We start from the raw sequence: 25,601 nt of genomic DNA on the forward strand, positions 1-25,601 counted from the left end.
AATAAACGGTTGACTTTACGGCTTGGGTCACAAAAAAAGAGCAGGAAAGCTTTATTTTTACAGTGAGTGAGGGAGGGAGGGAGGGGGGGAATTTGATTGAAGTCAGCAAAAACATGGCAGCGGACAGCTGCTACCGCAGTGCTTTGTATTTGTGCTGCTGGGTTATTTATGAGCCCAGGAGGATATGTGGCATTGATGGATTGTTAAAGTGACAGGCGCAGGTGGCAGGGGTGGTTGGACTGTACTGCCCTGGACTGGCAGGCAGGGAGTCACTGAAGAGTCCACAACACAACCAGCGCCAAGGAAAACAACAACACGATGGATCAACTTGTCAATCAAAAATCACAACGGATCATTAACGGAACTCGGCTTCCTCCGCGCTGCTGTTGCGTTTTAGAAGCCTGTGTTGAGACCTGCAATAAAAATAAAAATCTTTGCCTTTGGTGCAGAGCCTTGCACATCGGGAGGACATCCTAACGCTGTACAGGATTTACTGTGATCTGAAGTGACTGTGGCTTTGTTGGCAAACCCGGCAGCTAATGTCGCCCGCAGCAATAAATACAATTGCACCAATCTTTTAAATCTGTCTGTTATTTTGTTACTGATCTCGTTGTTGATCTACGTTGCTCTTTGATTCCCCCAAACCACCACTATCACCACGATTTTCTTCTCTTGTTTTCAAGTCTTTATTTAGCGCCTCTTGAGCTGTTTCTCATTTTCCTTACGGAGCAGCTCAGATAGGAAACACTACGGAAAAAAGCCTGTGCCTATCACCGCACAACAGCAACAAAATTAATTTTGCGAGGACTGACTGGGATTCTGCACTCAGTGAATCTCACCAGAGAAAAAAGAAATAACGCATGTATTGAATAACAAATAATTCTTACACTTGATACAGAGCCTTTCACATCAGAATGTCTCAAAGCACTTCGCGGGATTTTACTGTATAGTGACTGTGTATTTTGTAGGTGAACCTAGCAGTTAATTTGCACACCGCAACATCCCACAAATAACTATGAGGTGAATGGTCAATTTACCATCCTGCATACAATACAAACTTACATTGATGCAGCGCTTTTCACATCAGAAGGACGTCCCAAAGATGCTGGACTGTTGAAGGTTTGCACCTGAGCTGGGGGTGGGGGCCGAGTGGGAATAACATGCGAATGCGCAGTCAAAGAAGAGGGTCTCGAGTTGACCGAGTGAGCGAATGGAATTGGATTTTACAAATACTTTTTAATTTTAAGAAGCTTTGGCATAACTGTACCAAAAATGACTTCAAAGAGTCAAATTGGCATTGAGATGAAAATCTTCCTGAATGGTGCTTCAAAGTATGATTGCAACACATAATCTTTGTTCCCTATTAAAACTGGAGTGTTTTTTTTTGCTCTGGTGAGATGCACAGAATCCCAGTCAGTCCTCACATTGAGCATTGCGGGATTAATCTCCAAATGATTGTGATGCCCTGGGGTTGTTGTATAAGTTGGCTTTTAGATGAATCTCTGGTATTTTTAGCTTTTGCACAAGCAATGAGCCCGCCACTTAATAATAACTGACCACATTTATAATGTTGTTACTGTTGTGTAGCATTTGCAGAATATTTCAGCGCTGAACGAAGCAAGGACAGGCTGGGCTGGACTGTTATCCTCCCACCATCGCAAAGGAGCAGAATCATTCACAAAACCACTTTTCATGAAATCTCCAGCGTACAATAACACTAATTCTTAGATTTGGTACAACGCCTTTCATATCAGGAGGACATCCCAAAGCACTTCACGGGATATACTGTAACGTGCAGTGAGTGTTTTGTGGTCGAACGATTAAAATTTCTTCACCCAGGTTAAATCGTGCAGCAATTAGTTGGCTAGGGTTCAGCCGATTTCTTCACTCATCAATTTGTTTTCCTGCAGTAAATAATTACAATGTGAGTTCAAATGAGGAATTAAACCTTGATATAGTGTCAGTTGTAACTTAGAATTCTATTTCCTGTCAACTCACAGGAATAAACTTGTAAACTCTCACTGAATAGACCACTATAGAGCTCAGTTGGTTATAACTAAATCCCCAGGTAATTAATGGACAATTAATTTGAACTCTTTGATGACTAATCCCACAAAAAGCCTTGATACCTGTAATATTTGGCAATATTTTCCTCGATCCTTAAAATGAATACATGATTAGACCTGTCTAGCAAGGGTTACATGACGTGGGATGTTGCATTAGTATGTCAGTGACTGAAATGACTGAGATACGTATGGTATGGACCTGAAATGTAATGTGCAGAATGAACCTTGGGAAATTGGAAATCTATTTCAAATACAGCCCCCCCATACCTGCCATTTGAAACCAGCGTTTGTGTGAATTTCTGAACTCCAACTATCTACAGCTTGTTATCTCCATCCCAGTTGGAGAAGATGGAATCTAGTCCGGATGAGCGGAAAAAAAATCTGCCCTCTCAAAGAGCTCCTAAAATCTTCTGGTGAAACAGGCCTGGCTAATCTCACAATGTAGCCCAGTGCAGCATTCAGGAAATGCAAGCCCATATTAATTGAGAAACCTCATTGAGACTGGCCAGGAGGAGAGAAAGTACAGAAAAACAACACTGCAATTTGAAGGGTAAAACTACAAGACTCGTAATCATCCATTTAATATAGCTCTCGATATACATTGGTGAAAAGTCTCAAAGCAATTCACTGTAAAATGCAGTGAGATTGTTGGCCAGAGCACCAGAATACCAACAGAACAGGCAGAGACAGGCAGGGACCTTGGTTTAATGTCTCATCCAAAGGATGGCACCTCTGACGATGCAGCGCTGCCCCCAGCAACGCGACAACAACAACATTTGTAAAGCACCTTTCAAATCGGGAGGACGTCCCAAAGCGCTTTTCGCGTCGGGAGGACGTCCCAATGCAATGAGTGGTTGTGGCCAATCTTTATGGTCGGCCAGGAAAATAAATTTTCTTGATTTATTTTTCAAATCAACTATTCAATCCAGAAAAAACCTGGAAACACGTGACCAATTCTTCTTGACGACTCCATGGGCCGTAGTTTGGTTGGCACTGCACTGGAGCGTCAGCCTGAACTGGGAGCTGAAAGTGCTGTCATGGGGCTTGAACTCAAGGCTTTCTGACTCAAGGGAGGAATGGGTAAGTGGGAGGGAGGGAGCCGGGGGAGACATTAACGTGCACAATTTCTAATTGGATTTCTTAGAACTATTTTCAGCAAGGAGTCTTTGCTGATCGGAGAGATAGATGACTAGTGAGGAAACTCCCGTTGCTGTCGTTCAGAGTGCTTATTGAGTTATGTCCCTTTGGAAATCCGTATTGTAGTGTAAGTGCAAGACGGCATCCAGAAATAAATACTGGAGGTTGATACCCAACCCCTTAACTCCCCCACTGCCAATTGTAACACAATTCTATTCTCACTACTGACCCATCTCAGCACCAGGAATATCACACTACACTGAACTGTGCCCCTCGAGCAGAGAGGGGAAAGATCGAACGGTTTCTACCATAAATCACGTGCTGTCCAAGAGACTGGTCTGGATCAGGTTGCTTAGGTTTGAGCCGAGTCCAGTTTTTCATCAGGCTTCAAGGGCAGCGTTAATTTATAGGAGGTGAGCTATTGTCACGGACAATAACACCACATAACCAGAGCCTTTCACAGCAAACATACACGCAACCAATTAGAATAGGCAAGTCTATATTTTAATAGCCAGCGTTAATGGTCAAAGAGGGGCTTTGCAATCTTACAGTAATCCAGGTCAGGGAATTTTATTAATAATAACAATCCTTGCATTCGATACAGCACCTTATCACATCTTCAAGACATCTCAAAGCCCTTCACAGAATATACTGTAAAATGAATTAACTGTATATTTTCTGGGCAAAACGCAGCAGAGTCTCACAAACAGTCGTGGATTGAGAGACCGATTTATTATTATTATTATTTTCTAGGAAGGAATTATTACATATTATAAGTAGATAATGAAAAAGAGTGCTCTGCAAATGTAAACTAGCCATGGGATTGAGAGCAGGAACTGAGCTCTCAGGGTAGGGCACTGTTGCTCTCAGATAGGGATTGCGATCTCCATCTCCGGAAACCATCCGAGTTAAACACACTGCGTGTGCCAAGTGCAAAATATTATTAGAATCAGTTCCACCCGCTTTCCCAGAGTAATAATCCATCCAAACAAAAAAAATGTGGTCACTCAATCCATGACTGCTGTGTGCAATTGACAGCTGCATTTCACCCTAAAAAATACACAGTCAATCCATTTCGCAATATATTCTATGAAATGTCTCATTGAAGTGATAAAGCACGATATCAAATGCAAGGATTATCATTATTATTATTAAGAATTTCAGTGTGTGGTTCAGACCATGAGGAGTGAAGACCTCAGTCACAGTTTGACCTCTGAACAGAGGATTGAGTCTTAGGTAAATAAGGAAGATGATTGAGTTTGAGAGGAAGAGATGGCACAAGAGAGAGAGAAACTGTAACACACAGGAGAGAGGTCACTGAGCAGAGAGAGGGGCGACAATGGGGCAGGAACATTATTGCTTTAATGGTGTGAGCTTACAGGGCAGGAAGTTTTGTTTGGGACATTGTTAGCTGCTGTTGGAGAGAGATATAAGCACACACGTGTGGAATTGGAAGCAGTGTTGTGTCCGAACAGTGAAATACAAAACAAAGCTCCAGCAATCAACCTGTAGAAACAAGTTCACAAGTTTCCTCAAAAGGGAAGACATTTTTCATGGATGTTTCTAGTCACTTGTTCACCAAATTGCCGGATTAGAGAAAACAACACCATTCAGAGTCTGCCTTGTGTTATCACGCGGGTGGGGGAAGCTTAAATAATAATTAACAGCGATTGCGTTGTCTTTTCAATAGTTAACATCTTTTCATTTCTCTGAGCACTTAATTGGGAAAGCACAAACATTCCGAATTCCACAGGCAAATAGCGAGCAGCATTGTGAGCCAGTCACTGCGAGCTAAATAATTAAATTGTCCTCGTTTGTTTCTGCTTCTGTCACTTTTTTCCGAGTGATGAATGCCGGTAATCTGATCTTCGCACTGAATGCTTTATATTCCTCGGCACTATTTATTAAAGTCACGCAAGTCCTTTGTTTCAACCCCACCAGCACTGCACCTAATTCACTCTTTGTTTGTTGGCCTACCACTGCCTCGCTCATGAAATTAATTACAAATTGTATTATAAACTTGCCAAGTCCACCTTTCCAAAACAAAATTAACTTTCAGATTTATTTATCACCTTTCTCCTACCCAAGGCAATCACTGGATACCAATTACAATGCAGCCAACAGTGTCTTAGCAAAGGTTTCCTTAAGCAAATTAATTTAAGTTATAACTATTTTTATTAACAATAATAATCATCGCGTGTCCGATGAGAATCCTGACATCATTCCTTGTTGAGGAAATATCACGAGTTAGGTTTATTTTTTCCACTGTTTCACCCCTTGCCCACCATCTGCCCCTGCCTCCACCCCTTCTCCAGAAGGTGATTTATGCTGAGATAGATCTCCTTAGATTTCTATGGCATTATCCAAGTGTCTGCCCTTCCTGTGTGAAACCTCAGACATTGAGCGTTAGCAGGTGATTGGACCATGAGGACAGCAGAGCTGAGCACCCACCCACCCTCACACACGACCAGATGTCTACCCATCTGTAGCTCGGAGCAGTATAACATAAATCACAGGTGCCTACTAGCAATGGCTAAATGCATCAAAATAAATCTGTGTCAGAGTAAAAAGTAATGGAGAAAAGACACACATCTTTCTGACTTTGGGACCACATCTTGACTCTGCTCAACAGACGTGTAAGTTGCAAAATAATAATTCCTTCAAAAAAAAGATTAATAATAATAAATTGGTCACTTCAATCCACGACTGTTTGTGGGACACTGCTGTGTGCAATTGGCTGCTGTGTTTCGCCCACAAATATACAGTCAATTTGCTAACAGTATATTCTATAAAGTACTTTGTGACGTCTTGAAAGACTTGATAAGGCGCTATATCAAATGCAAGGATTACTATTAATGTAAAGTGGTCATTATCCCCATCGCAATTGAATTTGGGAGGAGGGTGGTGGGGAAAGGATTATGCAACAGATAGATCTATGAAGAGATGAACTCGGGTTGTGGAGTAATGCGTGTGCAGGCGTGAATCATGTGTGAATCACATTCGCTATGATTTGAGGAACGTCTGGCTTCGGGGAAGCCATAAATAAAACTGATTAATCAATATTATCAAGGGAACGGAATTGAGTTTTCAAAGTGGCTTTATTATATATAGTAATGCTGAAACCTGTTATTAAACCCTTGCATGCCAGCTAATCTGTGCCCTCATGCAACACCCACATCACATGCGAGGTGTGGCATCAACAGGCTCACTGGTTCCTGGATTTAGGACATTGATTAGTCAAGAAATGTACTGGGTCATTTAATCCCGGGATACTGTCTTAGTTAAGTCATCATCTTCTGCTGAAAATGGATGCTTTGTTAACTTGTGAATTAGAAATAACCTGATTCAGGCAAAGTTCGTTAGCATCTGGCGTATGAAGTGACCTGGGTTTGCACGTCCTGCTTCATTCATGTCGTCATCTGGTAACACACACACACACACAATCATAGAACTTTACAGTGTTTAAGAACGCCAACAGTGTGTGTGTGTCGCAAACACACTCACACAGAAACACACACACAAACATACACACATGCACATACATACAAATACGCAGACACACAAACACAGATACACAGAAACAAGCAAACACACAGAAAAACACATACAAACACATACAAATGGGCACAAATCCACGCGCACACAATCACGCACACAGTTACTTAGCCTCCAAGGAGGTTTTTCAGTGTGTCTCAAATTATAATGTGATTGTTTAACGCAGCGAGTCTCCAGCGTTTCTGATGTTGGAGGGTGTTACTCCAAGTTGTAGGTCTGCATGGGACTGAAATGACTGCTCTTAAAGGAGCCGGCACAGCCTTCCTCTGTTCCAGACATTTCTATGGTTCTACGAAGGGCCCTGAAACTCTTAATAGGACAGGAGAGACCTGGCAACTAAAGGATAATTGTGTCATAGACAAGAATTACAAGTAGCTTTGAAGGAGGTATAAGGCAATAAACCCACAATGAGACATGGAGAAGTCAAACAGTCTGCCGAGAGACAAAACTCCACTAAACTTGTTAGACAAGCTTCACATTCTGTCAGCATTCTTCCTCCTTTCCCTTCTTCTAATTATCCCTTATTATTCAAGTCACATAGAAAATCTCAAAAGCTCTTTTAATTGTTCAATAAAATCCAGTTAAACAACAATTAAGCAAAGCTGCCGTTTTCTCACACTTTTCAGACCAGAGTTTGCATTGAATTTAGGTTCGGTGGTGAGAACAGAGGATCCTTCAAAGAACCATTAAGCGCTCCGAGACGCTACCCTGCATGAAGGGCGCTATATAAACGGAAGCTGTTGTTATTGTTGTCGCTGTCGAGTTTATCACGACCGACTGTCCGCTCTAAGGATCATGTGATTAAATTAAACTGAAAAAAACAGAACTGATCACCTTCTCTTTGGCCATCTTCAAATCACACCCGAAGACATTCTTCATTGACCGTACTTTCGGGTACCTCCCCTCCCTTTCTGGCTCAGCGTCAAACCACAGCGCTGTTAAGTGTTCTATGGCGCTACCCACGGGAAGTACACTATTTAAATGAAAGTAGTTGTTCATATATATTTAATGCCGGTATATTACATTCTAAACATTAATTACATGTGGGAATATTTACCTTCCTTATGTTAATTAACACGAGGAAATGCATTCTGAAATGTTGCAATTTTTATTAAACCCTATGTGTGTGTTGCGTATGTAGGTGTAAACAAAAACTTTAATACCTTTTAGTCTGAAAACCCCACAAAAGAGCTTACTGGGCTGTTGAGCGTTACTGTCAAACTTAACGCACCTTTGACTGGGATGGTTTTGACTTAAACAAAAGTTTACAAATACACGGTCACTATATTTCACAGGAAAAGTCTGTCAAGCGCTTTGAGGCCGTTCTCGATGGTATAGCTGTTGTATTAACGCAGGAATTATTATTAGTGTTAGATATCATCTTTATATTATCTCCAAGTTGCACTGACACTGCACGGGCTGGGAAGTTGAAGTTCCTGCTACATTCCACGTTTCCGGAGGCCATTAGACCTCCGCGCGATTCATCCAAGTCCCAGGGGAAACGTTTGCGAGCATTTCAGAAGCCGTTCCTCTGCGTTGATCACGGGAGGAACACACTGGGAAACGCCCCAAACTCGGACCCTAAGGCCAAGAATGTGCCAAGCAAAACAATGCCTTGCTGTCACTTCTGCCTTGCCACCTGGTCTGACAGTTTAATATCTTGTTTATACTCCTCAGCTCAGGGTGTGATCTCTGCTTGGCTCTGCCCTCACAAAGCCACAGCAGGGAAGACTGTTATCTCTGCCTCACCACCTTTAATTCACAGAACATGCGTGACTTATCAAGTATACCTTTTGAGCCTTTTACGCCCAAGGCACTCTCATTTCCTCTCTGCCGTGAATGCTCGATGGTGAGTTAACCCGGAGTTAGGGGAATGCTCTGCCTTCTCCTCCATCAGTTTGACGTCAGACAGTGCACTGTAGTATATCCAGCCTGCAGGCTGAGACGTCCATCTCAGGACCTTGGGATGCATTCGATCAAACTGACTGAGTGCTGGATGCAGTGAGGTATTGAGTTACTAAGGGTGGCAGCCTGGCTTAGTGGATAATACTCTCTCTCCTCTGAGTCAGAAGGTTGTGGGTTCAAGCCCCACGTCGGGACTCTAAGCACATAGTCTGGGTTGACACCTTGATGCAGAGCTGGGAGAGTGCTGCCAAGCTCTGAGTTACACTAACTTACACTCTGGGTTCCCCAAAGCCTCGGATCCTAACCTAATAGTCTCCAAAACTAGGCAATTAGGATAGGTGAGTGTGCATTTCATCCCAAATACAACAACAACAACTACAAGATTACATTTGTAAAGCGCCTTTCACGTCGGGAGGACGTCTCAAGGCGCTGCACTGCGTACAGATTTCAGAACCGAAGTGGGGTCAGGGGGGAGAGGTGAGGGAAGGGGAAGGGGGGTGACCAACGAAATGGTTGAAGAGGAGGGTTTTGAGGCGGGACTTGAAGGAGGCTAAGGAGGGGGCGAGGTGGAGTGACTGGGGGATGGAATTCCAGAGGTTGGGGGCAGAGTGGCTGAAGGCTCTCCTGCCAGTGGTGGGGCGGGTAGGTCGGGGGACATGGAGCAGGCCAGAGCCGGCTAAGCAGAGGGAATGGGCGGGTTGGTAAGGGGTTTGGAGGTTGCAGAGGTAGGGTGGGACAAGGCCATGGAGGGCTTTGTAGATGAGGACCAGGATCTTGAACTGGATCCTCTGAAGGATAGGGAGCCAGTTGAGTAGGGCGAGAGTGGGGGAGATGGGGTCGCAGAGTTTGGTGCGGGAGAGGACACGGGCTGCAGAGTTCTGGATTATCTGCAGCCTGTGGAGGTATGAATTAGGAAGGCCAACAAGCATGGCGTTTGCACAGTCGAGCCTGGAGGTGATGAAGGCATGAACAAGAGGAATGGATGGGTGACGTACATAAGTATATCTCTACAATTCTCCCACAAAATACACGTCATTCCACCTGTACAGTGTATTCTGCAAAGCTCTTTGAGAAGTCTCAATTACTATTATTATTTGCTGTTTTGTATTAGTTGCTCTGTGGCCAGGAAGGGCAGAGATGCAGGGCTGTGTAAGACTAACATTTAAAATAAGATGCCACAGAACTCTTCGTTACCAACCGAGTTAATTTGAAAGTCCTTCGCTTCCAGGACAAATAAAACAAAAGAAATCCAGTCAGAAGAAATCAGGGACATGGAGAGAAGGTAAAATCACTTCCTCATGAACCTACTTTTTGCTCATCCGGAGCTACTTAAACACCCCTTGATAAAGTGTCGTTGAAGTTTTACCTGGATATTGCCTTGGCCCAACAGGTTGCAAACGTATCATTTTGTAGTGGAGAAGATAAAAGAAGTCACTTTGATTTGCTAACATGAAATGTACAATTGGAGTCCTGTGCTTGGATAGAGCACTCGCCTCACAAGCGAGAGGACGTGGGTTCGATTCCCGGGCAGGGCAAAACCTTGGGCAAGTTTCCTTACTCCATACGCCTCTGTTTACCCGGCTTTAAGTAGGAACCTGGTTGTTTGTCGATTGGGGGATCACTTTTCCGGGTTTAATGCTCCCCGAAACAAAACAATAATAATAATAATTTGGTCACTCAATCCACAGGTATTTGTTGGACATTGCTGTGTACAATTGGCTGCCACGTTTTGCCCATAAAATATAGAGTCAATTCACTTTACAGTATAGTTTATGAAGCATTTTGAGATGTTGTGAAGACGTGATAAAGCCCTATATCAAATGCAAGGATCATTATTATATAACACCACTTTTAGAGCAACAATGGAGCTGATCACTCAACAATGGCTAAGAATAGTGATTGTATTTTCTTGTTTGGTTGGAAAATCCCATCTGTTTATTTACTGAATAAAGAATTTCACATTTAGCAATGACGATATGCACATTTTCCCCCAGTTGTAAGCAAACAAGCAGGAAAGCTCTGATTTCTCATATCACTTTATCGCCAACATCAACCACTTCTTCTTCTGCCCCTAGTAGCTCACTGCTCAGTGCGGCTCAGTTAGCAGTACTCTCACCTCTGAGTCAAAAGGTTGTGGATTCAAGACTGTGTCGGGACATTGTGGTTCTGACAACTGGTACAGCTACAAGCCAGGAATAATCTAAGGCCTACGAAATACACAGTCACTGCACTTTACAGTAAATTCTGTGAAGCGCTCCCTTAAACAACAACAAATTACATTTTCATAATGGGAGAGCATCCCAAGGCATTGGGCAGTCAAGGATGCACACCCGAGCTGAGGGTTGGGATCAGGAAGGGTGGAGGACAGAAAGGCTGAGGTTAGGAGGGTGACCGAAGGCGTGGCCGAAGAGGAAGGCCTTGATTCAGGCCTCGCAGGAGGCGAGGAAAGGGGTGAGGCAAAGGGACTATGGGATGGAGTTTCAAAGGGTGGGGGCAGAGAGGCTGAAGGCCCTCCTGTTGTGAAAGGCGCTGTTGCATGGATCGGGTAGTTTTGCAGATTGAGGAAATGGGGCACATTGGATTGGACAATTACTTCATATCTGAGAGGAGAAGCAATGGTAAAACACATTCAGGTTTTCATGCCATGGCTGTTTCTACACAGCCCTGGGAATACATAAGAAATTCCAGGCCCAAACACTGCATTTAAAGTGCCATCTGCTTTCAATCGCTCTCTTTTCTCTTTTGGCCATTCTGTGATGTATGCTTTGCTTATTAATGCCAATGACATTTAGTTCTTTTTGTTGCTATTTCTTTCCTATCAGGGAGCCAGGAAACAGAGGGAGCAATGGATGGCAATTGCTTACGGCAGCTGTTCCGATGACCACCAGGCAGTCTCCACAGTGGCTCAGGATTGGAATGTGATCTTAGTTCGCACCACTTGTCCAGTTCAGGAATGTTCTACCGCAATAGTTGAGGTGTGCAGCACTCGAGCTACAAGGACTGTGTCTTCCAATCCAAGTTCCCAACATTACAGCAACGCCTTGAGTTATACATTGGATGCTTGTTGAGTTTGCACATAGTTTTCCAGGGTCCAATATTGCTTTGCAACTTTCATTGTGCCTTGAGACATCTTCCCGATGTGAAAGGCACTATACAAATGTAATTTTGTATTGTATTGCCCACCTCTGCTCCTAGTTCACATCATACCCCACCCACCAACACGCTCATACATGTTTTCATCACCTCCTTCCTTGACTTCTCAGATGTGATCCTCACTGGTCTCCCAGCGTTGCTGTGTGTCCAAGCTCTGTAACTCTCTGTCTCTATTTCTCGCCCCTCCTCTCCCTCTTCAACCGTGCGTAATGTCACCTCCCCATTGCCTGCCATTTCAGCTCAGTGTCTAACACCATCATTCTAAAGCACTCTGAGATGTATTTCTATGTGAAAGGCGCTATAGAAATGGCAACTGGAAAGTGTGTGGTTATATTTTTCTTTGTTTTCGCGACACTACTAACCCTGTGAAGCGCTTTGAGATGTCTCGATGGCGTGGTAAGGAGCTACATCAATGTAAATTGTGTCGTAGAATAACCTCAGCCTGTATCACCATTCTGCCTTAAAGTATAGGATCACACAGAAAATTGCTGTCTTATTTTGGGAGACAGTTGACAGGGCTTTTTAAAAAAAATACGACCTCCAAATTAGATGGAATTGAGGAATAATTTCCGTGCCATCTCAAATTTTACGACGAAAGGTCTCATGAGCCAAGGTTGAGTTGCGGCTGTGACACGTACAAGTTGTAGCTTTCATCTCTCTGTCACTTCTAGATTCATTTCTGATCTTTGTGCAGGGATCACTGGGTGCACATTGACGTGTAGAGCCAGCCAGTGTACGCAGATCAGTATCTGCACTGAGTGAGGACAATATCTGGTCTATATCTTTAGTGGCTCGTGATAAAGCAAGGCTCTCAGAAGTTATGATACAGTGTGAGATGACATTGCTGAAAACTAGATTGTTTCATTCATTCCACTCTTTGTATAGCATTGAGTATTAAAAAGGCCTGGGATTGTATAACCTTGTTTCATTGCTTTTATACCACCTGATATTAAAGCATCATCCCACAGCTTCTTAGATGTTCTAGCTGTTTGTCGTTTGCTCGGTTCTGCTTCTCGTGATCTCATCCTTCGTTCCAAGTGGAGACTGCTTTCATTTCTGGATTGCATGATGTAGAAAGCCGCGAAAGATTGGCAGGATTGAATCCACTTCTCCATTTGTTTCTACGTGCGTTGTCAAACACTGCATTTGAAGTGCAATCTGTTTCCAATTCCTTTTTTTTTGTAGGGCTTGTTTTGTATTTAAATGCTGATGATATTTAGCTACATGCACTTTTTTGTTCCCTATTTCTTTCCAATCAGGGAGTCAGGAGCCAGCAGGCACAATTCAGGTAGTGTCATACACACGTATAAATTGCTTGCGGCAACTATTCCGATAGCAATACACATTTCCCCAAATTGGGTCACAGATGGCATTCGATTAGCTCAGAGGATTTGCCTTATCCTGCCATTTCACTGGAACGATCAGCGTGCGCAGGAATGTTAGTGCAATAAGCTATTAGGAATGATTAGACAAGCTGGGGCTCTTCATGCCTCAAAAAAAAACACCTCTGAGATCAGCGGGGACCAGAGTTTTGCATCTGCAACTGAATTAAAGTTCGCTTTCAGAATCTAGTCACTACACTTGACAGCAATATCTGCGAGATGTTTCAACATTATGAGGCTGGGTGTTAGACTCGGTAGCAATCTCACCTCGAAGTTAGAAGGTTGTGGGTTTAAGACCCACGTCGGGACAAGGGACTCTCACAGTCTAGGGTGCTGTTAAACCGTGGCCTTGTTTCCCCGTTTGGGTGGACGTTGAAGATCTTCTGGCACTATTTTGAAAAGAGAAGACAGTTTGCCCTCAGATAGAATTGATCATTCACATCATGGCTGTTTGTGGGTTATTGCTGTGTGCAAATTGGCTGCCTAAAAATATACATAGTCACTACACTTTTCAGTAAAAACCCGTGAAATGCTTTGGGATGTCTGGCCAACATATCAAATGTACAGATTATTATACATCATTATATTCCATGAAGACTGGAGTCTTGCTCCTTCCTTAGATAGCTCGAGGATCCAATTTTTAATTCCAGTTAACTGGAGGAATCCTACCCGCAAGAACATTCTGTGAAAAGTATTCTTTCATCTCATTTCCTGGACAGAATCCAAGACTTTAATTTTATTAAGTGTCATTCTCCTAGGTGGTACATGATGAAAAAACAAGTTGATGATCTGCAATACAGTGGAGAGACGACCCAAGGGACCAGTTGTAAAAGCGCACAAGTCTATTAAAAATAGTTCCGCGCACTCTTTGGAACGCTGGGACTAACACAGCGTTTCATTTTCCTGGCTGGAAACCAACAGTTAAAGTTGATTATTAAAATATTCCTGAACACAATGCTGTTCAATTTCAGAGCACGACTGCACTTGCTTTCAGATTGTCCTGGAAACGTAGACTTGTTGTTACAGTAATACATAATGATCCTTGCGTTTAACGCAGCACCTCTAATGTCGAAACGTCTCAGATAGCTTCACAGGGTAATTATTGTGCGTCTTGCAGGCAGCCCATTTGCACGCGGCAAAGTCCCCCAAACAGCCGTGAAATGAACGACCCGTTCACCTGGAGGATTGGTTATGTAAACTGAGTCTTAGTTTTCGAGCCGGTTGATGAGCCGGAGGTTGGGGGGGGTGGGGGGTGGGGAGAAAATAGGAGAGAAGAGTCATGAAAGAACAACTTCCACATTGAAAGCAGAATTGAACTGGATATTTTCTGTAACAGACCTTAATGATTAGAACTGCTTTAAAGAAATTGTCTTTGCATTTGATACCTTGTCCCACCGTCGAGATGTCTCAGAGTGCTTCCGAGGAATTGTACAGTGAGGTGTAGTGACTGTGTATTTGCAGGCGTTGTTTAATGCAGTGCTCTGTTAAGTTCCAAGGGTGAGCGTTAGGAGGAGGGAAGACTGAACGAATCCAGCTCCCCATTCCGCATTGCTCCACCACCCCAAGCTCTGCATCGTTGCTTCACGTAGCCCAAACCAGGTCTCAATGTGTTTCTACTCTGCCTCAATTCTTACCATCGTAAATCTCTCCCTTAGAATTTTCTCAGATCCCTATACAAATGTTGCAGTTCGTATATTTAACACAATGTTGGATTTTGATCATTTGATAGAGGTGCAAATTGTACCCAACCCTTTCGACCAGCAAGAAATATGAAGATTTGTGGCTTGAAGCATTCTTTTTGACGGGTGAAACTGATTATAGAAATCTTCTTCCTCCGTTGCTCATAACAAAACAAAATTGCATGGATTTCACAGAAGAGCAAAGAGCTCTACGGTTGTCAGCCTGGCTCAGTGGGCAGCAAGTTGAATCAGAAGGTTGTGAGTTCAAGCCCAATGGCAGGTCTTTGAGCTCACAGTCTAGGCTGACACTTGGAGATGGCATCTTTTGGATGAGACATTAAACACCCACAGCAACATCCCACAAACAGCCATGAACCACAGATATTTACAGCATAGAAGAAGGCCATTGGGTCTTTTAAAGAGGAAGCCTTTCAGTTCCTCCTTTTTTCTCTGCACGTCTGTACTCGGAAGCGAATGACCAATTTTACTGGGTTTGTTGGCTAGGACACTGAGGAGAAACTTCCTTCTCTTTTCGAACAGTGCAATGGGAGTCTTTATCTCAGAGAATCATACCCTTCGCTTCCTTTCATTAGAAAATTCTGCTGAGGCCTTGGTTTTCAAGCAAATAAATAAAGCCCGAGATAAAGGCCACATTGGCTATTATTGACGTAAACAAGCATATGGCATTCAAGAAAAGTAATGCTATTTTATGACGAGTTTATAAAGGTGTATAAAAGGTGACCTTTGGTCTCAAGGACAATCACAGACAGCAGGGTTTATGTCTGTTGACTGGTAAGAGTTTGTCTTAGTCTTGACCTTTTTATTTCCTTCTTTGACCAAATAGAGACAGTTGTAAATGAATTTGGGGCTTTTATTTTTCACCTGAAATTAATTAACGGCCTTTTCATGATGGCATTAGCAATGCCTCAGGAATGTTTAATGATTAGGCATCTGACCGGTCGCTGTTAATTATTCCCTCTGAGCCCATCTCAAACCGAAATCCCGAGAAAACAAATTAAATGCTACAAACACTGCAAGATCATCATCCTCAACCTTCCAATCCCTCCATGGCCTGCCCCCATCCCTGCCTCCCATATCCCTACTGACTAGGCTGCTCCCTTCCCTCAGCTAACTCTGGCCTGCTTCATGTCTTCGTGAAACTTTGGAACACACTTCCTCTATCCCTCCAACTGGTCCCTTCCTTCCCCATCATCAGGTCGCGCTTGAAGACCTTCCTCTTCTACTGGGCCTACGGTCACCTGCCCCCATCTTGGCGACATGTTCTGCCACTGTGAAGCGCTCTGGGATGCTGCCCTGTGTGAGGGGCGCTTTCTAAGTGCAAGTTGTTGTTGTTCCACCTATCTGCCCCATCATCAGTGTTCCAGGCCAACAATCTCCAAAATAAAATTGGTGGGACATTGCTGTGCGCAATTGTGCTACTGCTTTGCCTTCAAATACACAGTCAATCCATATCACAGCAAGTCCTGTGAAGCGCTTTGAGACGTTTTTCTGATGTGATCAGGCACTGTACCAAATGCAAGGATTCTTACTCTCATTATCATCATGAGAGGGTACGTTACCTGCCTTCCTGATACGGCCTTTGTGCACAGAGAGCACAGGAGCTCTGGCCTCAGGCTCTGCAGGACAATAAGACTAATTGTGCTTGGCCTGTGATTGCCACTTTTTTTGGACACATTGATTACCTCGTTCATTTCTGGTGTTTGCTTTCACCATTAAAGCTCTTATCCCTTGACCCCTATTTGATCCTGCAAAGTCCACTTCCACTTCAAACCTCTCTGTATCCTTTATTTCCAGAGAGGAGCAAGTGCTGGGAACTGATAATTATCAAGATGAAGATGCCAAGCTGAACGGAAGCCTTGTCCATTATCATTGTATTGCAGTCAAAGGAACTCGCTTTATTCCAAGATTCAAAGATTGTCCTATTAGAGAAAGCAGCAATGCCAACAATTACTTAGTCATTGAGGTAATAACCTTCCGAAATTACAACTTTTATAACCCTATGGGTGAACAGGTCAGGGTCCATTCAGTGAAATTCAGTTAGATATCAATTATGAAACGTTACAAAAAACACAGATGAAAAGGACGAAATGTAATATTATTTATATGGCAATCATGGTTTGAAATATCAAAGAAAGTCAATGTCCTTGTAGAATTTCACAGGAGGGACTTGGAAAGTCATTCTACGGAATGGAGTGGCGCAATACCAACATTATTAACAGGAATGCACATAGATGTAATCCGTCAGCAATGAACTTTATGAGTATTTTTCCCTTCCTGAGGAAATTTTTACGACAACATATATATTTTTCATTAACTGAAGTTAAATGAATTCAGCATGGTTCACAAGTGCTATAATCAGAACAAAGTTGTTTATATTCACCCTCCTCTCTCCTGACCTAAAGGTGTGGATTTGTGTCAGTGAAATCTTTTATAGATCCCAGGGAGGGGAGAAAATAGGAGAGAAGAGGAGGGGGAGAGAAGAGAGAAAGAAAATAAAACAGGCGGGATGAGAAAGTACAATACAATTTAATTCATAATAGAGTGCCTTTCACATCGGAAGGACTTCTCAAAGCATTTAATAACAATAATGATGACATTCCTTGCATTTGATATAGCATCCCATCACATCATTGAGACGTCTCAAAAAAGATTCGCAGAATATACTGCAAAGTGGATGTATAAAAAATATACAGCGTTTAACAATGGTAGTTGAGGGGCACCCGAGCTGTGTGTGGGGAGAGCGAAGACAACAACAACAACATCAACAACAACTTGCATTTATATAGTCCCCTTCTGAAACACTAACTGTTTCAGCGCCTTGGGACGTCCTCCCAACATGAAAGTGCGTTGAAAACTCGCACACCAAACCTCCTGAAAGCAGAGAAACGTTTTGAAGTGTTTCACGTGGTTTCAGTGCAATGTTTTCCAAGTTGCTGACACGTTTCTGAACTCTCAGCAGTCACACGACACAGCTGCTTTGCCGAACATTCCCAGCCTGTGCCAAAAGCTGAGAGTTCAGGCCTGAGCTTCTAATCCTTCGTTCCTCCCCTCCCTATGTTAACCCACAAACTCAACAGCACTGCGTCTCATTCCCGAGAGCACAGCTTGTATGAGACGCTACAAAGCCAACACCCTACATTTCAGTCAGATTGAGATATTAACGCCATTAGACTTCAGGACAAATCATCAATGCTGTCTGTCTTGTGGTTTTCAAAGTGTTGCTCAGCTTCAAGAACAATTCATATTTAAAGTTTGCCTCAAACGTCCAGATCCAAAATAGCCCAAGTAAACCGAATATCTACTTTGTGGCTGTTTTTTCGTTTGATAAGCTTTCCTGCTGCTTGTCCAGCTAGAATAACCTCACCCGTTAGGGCTAACGGGAACCAAGTGGGAAGAATCCTGGTCCCCAGTGGCTACAGTCTGCCCCTCCAAGTCCTGCCGGTATGTATGTTATATCTATGCTAGAGACCTCCACGGAGGGTGGATTGGTGATATTCTGTTGCCAAGCACATCAACTTGGAACTAGTTCAACAACCTTCCTTGAGACATGTGGGTTTATATACATACACTGCACTGTATATATGTGTATATATCTCATTATATTATATATTTATAACAGAAAACTCCTGTATCAAAGCCGGATTAACATCACAATCAAACAGCACTGCACGCTTTCCCAGCCCTGAATGGCCAGAGCTCACTAATTCAACAATTTAAACACAACTTTATACTCGGGGTCTGTTTTTCAACCACAAAAAAGGCATGAAATCAGTCAGATGGAATTCATAAAGAGATTTCGTAATTAACTTTCACAGATGGAAGGTTCTGGGAATCTCGCTGAGAAGACGGGAGAGAGACTTGAACCGCAGCCCGGATGAACCAGGAGAAAGGGAATAGTGTTTGAATGTTACGTTGACCTCTTATGAGATTTCTGGCAGATTTCTATTAGATTGTTTTGTTGCCTGTTCATCTGCAGGCCTCGTGATAGCTGGCCCACTGGGTATGAGTGACTGTTTTGGTTTGGATGTATGTGATTATCATCTCTGATAGAAACAACAGTTCTGATCTTTCCGATATGCAGGGATTGTTTTGTTCTTTACTCTGAAATGTCAGGCTCCCACTCAAGTTTGGTCATCTTAACTGCCAGCTGCACAGTCACTGTGCTTCACAGCGAAACCCGATTAGGAGCTTCGAGACGTTGAAACCATGCAATAATAACTCTATCAAAAGTGACCATCGTTTTTATCATAGACTCCATCACTTTCATTCTAATGGGGGAAGTGGTTGGGGGCTCGGAAGAGAGGGAATAAATAAAGAAGAAAGAGAGCGAGAGAGTTATGGAGGTAGAAAGAGAGCAACAGAGAAAAAAAATCAAGAAAAAAAGGATAAAGATAGATAGATAAAGAGTGAGCGAGCGAGTGAGTGGGCACTTGGAGAAACTCCCTTGTTTCGCCCACAAACTATAGTCAATTCACTTTACAGCATATCCTGTGAAGCGCCTTGAGACGTCTCGAAGATGTGATGAGGTGCTATATCAAATGCATCGATTATTATTATGATTATTATTTTCTTTTTGCATCATGCCATAGGATATTTGTCTCATCCATATGACGGCATCTCTGACAATGCAGTACCCCCTCCTCTCTCCCTCCCAAATCTCTTCCCCCTTCCTCTCTCCCCCTCCCCCATCCCCTCCTCACTCCTCTCCTTCCCTCCTTTCTCCCCCACTACTTCTTCCCCCCCCCCTCCTCTCTCTCTCTCTCTCTTGCAGAAGTCATCAGGTTGTGACCCAAAGTCCTGAGTGGGGCTCGAACTTACAACCCTTCTCACTAGTGATAGGGGCAAACACACTGGAAGTTTCTAAGGGAGCAGGACCCGATTATTGGAGCCTATATTGGCGGTCATAAGAGGGAATCAACTTGTTTCAGCTCCTTGTCATTGTTTGCCAAGTGCAACAAAGCTGCGCATTCAGGCCTTAGCCATAGCGGCAGAAGTAAACCTGGCGAGCAGATCATAGCAAAGGGGAAAGTGTAATGTATTGAAGATCACCTTGACAAAAAAAAACAACAAACAGGCAAATATTTTTACTGTGGTTTTGAAATGAGTCAACAGAGGAGCTCGGCTCCCAGAGGATTGGACTTGTGCTGGTGAGAGCAGACATGATCGAAGTTACCAAGGTTTCTGGTGCTGGTTAAAATGACTGAGCCTGCATCACATCTCCAGCACATTAGTGCAACTCACACAACAAACTCTGCTCTGTGTCAGCCCGCGTGTTTAATGTAGCTTTTGGCACAACTTCCTCAGCAAACATTTGAGTTAATTCTCCAGTGGTTTGATCTCAACTTTAACTGTCCGTCTCTCCGTCCAGCCAGCATTTTAGACTCTTTGCTGATTTACTTCTCAATCTCTGTCTGCTCTCTCTCGCTCGCACTCTGGAACGGATGAATGACCAACCTTTTCTTACTGCTACTGCAAAGTGCAGATAAGCAAACACAGCCCTTGCTTGCTGCATGTTTGATCGGATTGGCACCAAACTAAGTTTATCGGAGCCTGGGATCAGGAGCTAACTGCTTACGTCCTTATTTGAAACCCCAAATCAAACTTTACTGCTGTTTACTTGTTGTCACAATGGACACTCGGCTTTCTACTGTTAGTAACTCAACTCTTTGCTTTGTATTACACCTGTCTTTCCCCTCTCCCTCAAACGCGCACACGCACACACACAGATAATAATACACACATATAATACACACACATAACACACATATAATACAGGCACATAATACATGGGCACAGACAATAATAATAATAGTCCTTGCATTTGATATAGCGCCTCATCACGTCTTTGAAACGTCACAAAGCGCTTCACAGAATATACTGTAAAGTGAATTGAGTGTATATTTTGTGGGGTAATACTTGCACATACAGACACAACAAATACGCACATACACACAATATACACACACAAACTCTCTGCGGGCACAGACCTACAGTCTGTAGGGTGTCTGTACTACACTCCTCTCTCTACAACTCATCACTTCCTCTCCAGCCTTTGCTAGCAATGGTTTTGTGCTTTAGCTGTAACTTTCTCCTGAGCTCGATCTCGTTCGCTTACTACTTTGTTTTTGTCAAGACAGAAAATAATAAAAAAGCATCAACACAAATTGTAATTATTATCCCTGCTGCCAGTGCCGCTTCTACATATCTTCAAGGCAAATCTAATAAATGGCCAGTAAACTGTGGATTTCCAGCGAGCTGGCTGACAGAGACTGACTCCATCTCGACACAAGAACAAGTGCCTAGCATTCCCAGGCAATCAATAAAACTAAATTTAAAACAGATCAGTTCCATAAACTTCAAAAGTCCTGTCAATATCCTGAAATATACTGCCTGAAAAGAAAACTGATTTTTTTCTTCTCTGAAATATGTATTAATCTTTCCAGTCAATAATCCAAGGGCTTAGCTTCAAGTCCTTTGTTAAATATGACTTAAAGCCATTAAAATATATGGCTCTTGCCTTATGCTATTCGAGCCCATTATACCTTACTTCAGCATAAAACAGCCACTGGCGCTCCCTTTCATAAAATAAACCAACAAAAGTTTGCGGTTTTCTGGAATATTTGTAGTATTTTCTCTCCATTAAATATCTAATTACATGTTTAAGAGAGATGAGAAAAAATGGAATCTCTATCACAAAGTGCTTGTGTTTCTCCAGGTCTCCCTAGCTGCGGTCAAAATAGGGCTCTGTGTGGCGTTAATTATCACCAATGTTAATTAATAAGAAGAATAACCCTTGCACCTAACAGTGCCTTTCAGCTCGGGAGGATGTCTCAAAACGCTTCACAGGAGTTACTGTGAAATGGAGTGACTGTGTATTTTATAGGTGAACGGGGCAACTTAATTACTGACAGCCATGAAAGAAATTATCAATTTTATCAGAATAAGGTGAGCTCGAAGTCCCGACATGGGGCTTGAACACACAACCTTGTGACTCGGAAGCAAGATTCGCTACTCATTGAGCCAGGCTGAAACTCTACCGTGGCTGCAGGTTATAACCAATTTCACTCAAGTTTTTCTCTTGAATAAGCCCCTAAACCTACTAATATAATGTCTTCCTTTGCCATTGAAGTCAATGGAGAATAGACCTTGTCAATTTCAACAAGCAGGGTAAAATGCTGGTGTCAATGTCAGAGATGAACAAATACTTTAGATTTTGACAGGCTCATTAAAGTAATTAACTGCTGGGGGTAAGCAGGAAATGGCATTAGAGGGAATTAAATAGTATAATATTAGATTTTCATGATCATTTCACTCTTTGTACTGAAACATCACTAAAATAGCCTATAAAAAGTCAACAGATTTGACAGTAATTCACTGTGAAGGACTTTGAGATGTTTCAGTGTGATACAAATGCAAGTTTTTTTTTCTAAAAATGGAACCTAATTTGCGGTATTCCTTTACAGATGCCTTACCAAGAAATACTGTGTGTCATTTCTATTTCTTATTAAGAAATGCGCGGTGCATTCTTCAGCGTATTTCCATTCCTTTGAAAATCCAATAATGACAATTCAGAAGAAATATGTTTTGAAGTGCCGCAAATTAGACATGGCTAAAAAAAGATTCCCTGGTAAGTATATTTGCTGCCTCTTATTATCCACGAAAGATTACATTCAAAATAAAAAAGATTTCGAAAGTAAAGTGTGTGTTTTGCAGGCAAACACGGCAGCCAATTTGCAAACAGCAAATGTCCCACAAACAGTTGTGAAGTGAGTGAACAATTTTATTTGAACGAGATTGTTGGCCAGGACACTGGGAGAAACTCTCTTCTCGTTTTGAATAGTGCCATGGGATGTTTAACATGGGATGTTTAACATCCACTTGAACAGCACCTTGCTTTAACATACCCAAAGAAAAATCCAGCACTCCCCAGTTCTATATTGGAGTGTCAGCCTTGACCATACAAGGTCAAAGTCCCGACATGGTGCTCGAACCCTCAATCTTCTGATTCTGAGATAAGAGTGTTATCAACTGAGACAGAGCGACATAATATATGTACACTGTATGTACCATCAACTGCTTGCCAGATGCAGTCTAGGCAAGTGAAAAAAAATAGTTGAGCAAAAGTCACTCATGATGAGAGGGGCAGTTTACTTATAACAGAATCGGATTGATAAAGCGCTAGGTTTGAAATTCCATCTCATCTTATCTTCTAAGATCAGGTGTCAGTCTGGCTCAGTTGGCAGCACGCTCATCCCTGAATCAGAAGATTGTGGATTCAAGACCCATATCAGGACTTTGAACTTAAACAGTCTAAGCTGCCAGCCAATGCAGTGTTGCAAGGCAAGGATGGGGGTGGATTGGGAGGGGGTGGGGGAGGTAGAGGTCGATGGGCTGCATTGTTAGAGGTGCCATCGTTCATTTGATAGTTGTTTTGGGCTGTTGCTGCTAGCCAATTGACTGACTCCTACAAAACGCACAGTCACTACACTTCACAATATATTATATTAAGTGCATTGAGACATCCTCCTGACATGAAAGGGACTGTATCAATTGTAATGATGAACAACAACTTGCATTTATGTAGCACCCTTCAGGTGGGGTATTATTGTTACAACAGTTTGGAAAATGCAGATGACATGTGTGGGCAAAACAAACATTGCACATTGCACAGCAGGATATGGTATTAGGTGGTTAACAATCGCATTTGCAAGGATAGGGTTACTGCCTCGGATGGGTTGGGTTGAATGTGACCGAGTTAGTGAGCCGAGGTGCACATCGGAGAAACCGCATTGAATGCTTTCTGCGCAGGTGATTTTACACAGCAGCAGCAGACACTGTTGCAGTCGAGAATAATCGATCTGTCAAGTGTGTCTGAGTTAACTTCCCGGCTCTGCTCCCCCTGGCATTATCCCAAGGAGTCCTGTAGCTCAGTGGTTAGAGCACTCGCTTTGCAAGCGAGAGACCTGAGTTCAATTCCCGGCAGAGGGCGAAACCTTGGGCAAGTTTCCTTACTCCAACGCCTGATAATAATCCCTCCAAAACAAAACAATAATAAATTGGTCATTTTCAATCCACGACTGTTTGTGGGACATTGCTGTGTGCAATTGGCTGCCGCGTTCGCCCACAAATATACAGTCAATTCACTTTACAGTATATTCTGTGAAGCGTTTTGAGACGTCTAGAAGACATGAAAAGCGCTATATCAAATGCAAGGATTATTATTATTATTATAAGGCAATGCTGTTGTCGGTTTTATTTTCTATTGGTTGACTGTTTGTGGGATGCTGCTGTGCGCAATTGGCTGCCGCGTTTCGCCCACAAAATACACAGACAATTCACTTTACAGTATGTTCTGTGAAGCGCTTTGGAACACCTCGACATCTGGATTGGACCTCGGTTTGACATCTTATCTGAAGGACGGCACCTCTGACAATGCAGTGCTCCCAGTGCTCCCCCAGCACTGCACTGGAGCATCTGCCAGGACTGTCAGTTTGCATCAGGGTGAAAGTGGGAGCATTTCTTTAGCCGCATTGTACGCCGTCCGCTCATTAAAATTGGTTGGAAATGAAAGGATTGCCATTGATGGGGGAAATGAACCACAGTTTCTATCTTGTTCTAAGAGGGGCAGCAGCTCAACAAGAGAGCCATACAGATTCACGCAGGTTTGTGTACAGCAAATGAAAAACATCTGGCTCAACTCAGATAATATTTGCATTGGACTGTGCAGCCCGTCTCAACATCTGCAGGCACTTAATCAAAGAGTTATTGAACCTTTCAATAATTTAAGAACTTTTTATGTATATAAATACATATTATAAGCAAATGTTTTCTATCAAGGTGTCAGCCTGGTTCAGCCGGTAGCACTCTCGCCTCTGAGTCACGGGGTAGAGGTTCGAGTCTCACACTGGGACTTTAAGCTCACACAGTCCAGGTTGATACCCTAACGCAGTGATGGGGGAGCGTTGCATTGCTGGAGGTACCATCTATTGGTGGAGGCATTAAACCAAAGTCCACATCTGTGGCTCTTTAGGTGGATGTTAAAGATCCCATGGGGCGATAAGAAAAGAAAAGATAGTTTGGCCAACAATCCCTCAAATAAAACTGGGTCATTCACTCATAATAATAATGATAATCACTGCATTTGATATATTGCGTTACCATGTTGGGAGAATGTCTTAATGCGCTTCACAGGATTTACAGCAAAGTGCGGTGTTTGTACATTCCATGGCTGTTAATGGGACATTGACGTCCGCAAATCAGCTACCGCATTCATCTACAAAATGCCCAGATTCCCGCAGAGCGCTTTGCGACATCCTCCTGATGCGAAAAAAAATCCAAGGATTCTTATTACCGATGATTGTTATGAATAATAAAAAAAAGTTATTATTAATAATAACGTGGGTTCTTTCACAACGGCGCTCCACAGACATCGGCACTCACCTTTAGAAACGGATAGAAAAAAAAATGGAATGTTTCACATGACAGTCGATTAAGGCATGCGACAAGCAGCAAGTCTGTTCCGTGATGTCGCATTTTACTCTCCCTCTTATGGCACTCTCGGCACGTATCGCAGCTGAGCCCGAGAAATTATTATAAAAATTGTTAGCATTTCCCTTAGTTCCCAAAGCTGCTAAAATTCCTGTGGCTAGCAGTGAATGACTCACACACTGGACTCTTCAACAATAATATTTCAGTCCTCTGGT

Source organism: Callorhinchus milii, unplaced genomic scaffold (genome assembly GCF_018977255.1).
Source record: "Callorhinchus milii isolate IMCB2004 unplaced genomic scaffold, IMCB_Cmil_1.0 Scaffold11, whole genome shotgun sequence".
NCBI classification, from domain to species: domain Eukaryota; kingdom Metazoa; phylum Chordata; class Chondrichthyes; order Chimaeriformes; family Callorhinchidae; genus Callorhinchus; species Callorhinchus milii.